At 34.3% G+C, this 3,216-nt stretch overlaps 1 pseudogene; it reads right to left on the bottom strand.

Moving 5' to 3' along the window:
* Positions 1-1,118: 1,118 nt before the first annotated feature.
* LOC120126298 lies at positions 1,119-2,198 on the bottom strand (annotated as a pseudogene).
* Between the last annotated feature and the right edge of the window lie 1,018 nt (positions 2,199-3,216).

The raw sequence follows: 3,216 nt of genomic DNA, 5'->3' as shown, positions 1-3,216 counted from the left end.
GTTATTTAAATCACATGAATGCCCTCCATCAGTACACCAAAATACAATTCCCATATTAAGAGAGTGCATTGGGGCCTTAGAGCCTACCCAAGGAATACTTTAGGTTCGTAAGGAATTACCAGCTTGATTAGAGCTGAACCTCCATACTCCAAAATCCTACCCAGATAGTGTCCTAATAAAATAGTTCAAGTAGTAACCAGTAGATTCAATGATCAATAAATCAGAAACAATTATATTTTTCAGTGAAAACATGTAACTAGAGAGCACATATCAGGTAGTCATAGTTCATAAATAGTAAATCAATATATCAGTAAATTAGAATATTAAACAGTTAAAAGATTCAATAAAACAATAACTTTAGTAAATCACATTTAAGGACAGATAAAAAATCATATAACACATATGGAACACACTAGATGATCCATTTTACTTGGTATTTTTCAGGTAAGGAACGACGAAACTTTTGTAAATTGATGGGATTTCAGAAATAATATCCCTATAAAAAGAGGTTTGATAGCTAACGGATTCATCAGTCATTCGGGAATTGATATATCAAGATCATATAGTATCCAATTATTTTTCGGAAGCACTAAGTAATGAGGAAGGTATTCAGAATCTTTTACATCAGAGTTACTTGAGATTTCAGATATGACATGAGTGATTCTATTATTCAGAAAATCAGAGTCATTTTAGACATTTTGGTTTCTTGAAGAATTCTTAGTAATTTAACCCAATGAGAGTGAAACAACAATTTAGTCCCTAAATTGATTAAATTAATACTTAGTAATACTCAAGAATTTTCGAGTGTGACATTAATAATTAAGAAATATTTTAAATATATATTATTTTGGCTACTTGCTTTGGGTCTCCTTTTGACCGGGCGTTTTAGCTGGGTTAGGTTTAAAGCGGAGGAAAAGAAAAAGAAAGCATGAAATTCATATATATATATATGCTAATATGTCAATTTAGATCTATATGTGTGTATGTATAACCCATAAAGGCACGGTGTTAAATTCGAAAATAGAAAAGACAATTTGGGAATATATTGTAAAAATGTAATTTAAGATTTAGCCATGATAAACTTGCTTTTTCATACATTTGTGTATTCCATTAAATTTTTACACACTTTCCTGTCCGTCAGAAACTGAGGCCATCTGGGTTTGAAGGGCTGGTTTATTCTTCTTGGACTCCTTAATCTCGCCGTAGAAGTAAGAAAGGAAGCCCAAAGTGAGAGTGCAAGCGCCACTCCCTTCTCGGCATGGAAACTTTCATTGTAGAAAATGACAGCCAGGACCTCGGTTACCGGTAATAAGACAGCAATTATGATGCCCGATAACAAAGACGAGGCAAAGAATATTGCTCCTATGGCTACCAAGGCCTATTATTGCAGTCCAAATCGCTATTACGTAGTAATTTGTTTCCCCGAGCTCGTATTCCCTTGCTTCCCTTGGAATTACCTGCAAAATACAACTCAATATGTAGTGAGTTTAATTTCGATTTTCATTTGATGGAAATGGAATATACCTTGGCCGGAAAGATACAAGAAAAAGTAACCTTGAAATCGTTGTTAAGCAGCATGCCAATGGTGCAAACGCCAGTCAGCTCCACCAAGGGCAGAATAAAGCCATACAAAGCCGAAGCTCCAAGGGTCATTAGAAACCCCAAAGCGAATTCCCTGTTCAATTCATTCGAGGGACGGTTGCCGCTCGTATGCAAGGCTAGAACGCCGGCTCCGATCGTCAACAGAAGCACGTCGTTTATGTAGTAAGAAGTGAAATTTTGCTTCACCAAAACAAAAGCAAACCACGCAGTGAAAGCCAACTGTGAGGCAATGACTAAAGATGAAGTCGAGAAGGGAAGAAGAGCGACCCCATAGGCGTAGAGGTAGTTGTCGAAGCCGGTGAGGATTCCAATGACGGCGGAAGCAATGAACAAGTAGGGTTTGATGAAGAAAAGCTTATTTTGAGAAGTGGGTTGGGTCCTGGAATGGTGAAAGTAAGCACAAGCGATTGGGAGAAGGATGATGGGAAAAGCACCAGCCTGGAGCCAGCTGGAGAACCAGACTTGTTTACCGCCATGGACGAAGTAGAGGCGCATCATAAGTGGACTTGCACGGTTGCCTATAGAAAGGATGATGCATTTTATTATCAGCAGAGCTTTTCTCATAATGATAAGTGTTTGATTCAGGTTCTTTGTCGACCTCCTTAGATTAATTGCAGAGAAAAATATTGAAGCTTCTCGTTTGTGTGTGCCCTAGTTCAGACTATAGTTACAGTAGTATGAAAACTGTAATAGAAGTCTCCTGCCCCTTATTTCGAATAGAAATCCCCTGCCCCTTATTTCGAATAGAAATCCCCTGCCCCTTATCTCTGCCCTGTCCTTGCCCATTACTCCAATTTTTCTACACGATTTTTCTTCAATAAATAACTTTGCACCTTGTTTATTTTGAGTATAAAGATCAATTGTTTATTTTCCCCTCCTTTTATTTAACTTATAAATTATATTTTTAAAATTTAATTTAATTTTTAATTTTATAAAGATTAAAAAGTTAACAATAGTAATAGAAAATAAAAGACTAAATTAAATAATTTTTTGTTTTAAAATATAAATATATATTATATTTTTATTTAATATAAAATAAATCATTTTTCATTATAATTAAAAGTTTCACTCGAATAACTAATCAATATAAATGATGTATTTATTTATTTTAGATGTAATATAAAAATAAGTACTCAAACTATATCTTTTTTTATCATTTAAGTGTCTAAATTTTTTTCGATTAATCCAATTGTCTAATCCAAAGTTACATTTTTAAGTTTTTGGATTGTCATGGTCGTTAATTCGTTAAACAACACACATTGCCTTTATAAAATTTTAAAAATTTTATTTAAAAAAAATACACTTGCAAATATTATTTAAAAAATCATTTTTTTGAAATTATAAATTATCAAAATCTTTAAAAACCTTAATTTCAATTCATTTGCCACCATTGACCGCCATCAACGCCTTCAGCTAAAATTTCAACGACGTGTAATCGATCGAACACCCAACGACAAAATTCCTACTTCAACTTTTAATTGCAGCCGAAATCGGTGATAGCGGTGAAAATCGATGATTGCGAAATATTACTTTTACACGGCCGTTGGTGTTCAATCAGTTACGAAAGTAAGGAGATTTTATCCATGGGTGGTTGGTTGGTCACACGCCGTTGGA

Source organism: Hibiscus syriacus, unplaced genomic scaffold, assembly GCF_006381635.1.
Source record: "Hibiscus syriacus cultivar Baekdansim isolate YM2019G1 unplaced genomic scaffold, ASM638163v2 tig00110457_pilon, whole genome shotgun sequence".
NCBI lineage: Eukaryota > Viridiplantae > Streptophyta > Magnoliopsida > Malvales > Malvaceae > Hibiscus > Hibiscus syriacus.
Note: the sequence above shows the minus strand (reverse complement) of the source record. Positions and strands in the feature narration are given on the sequence as shown.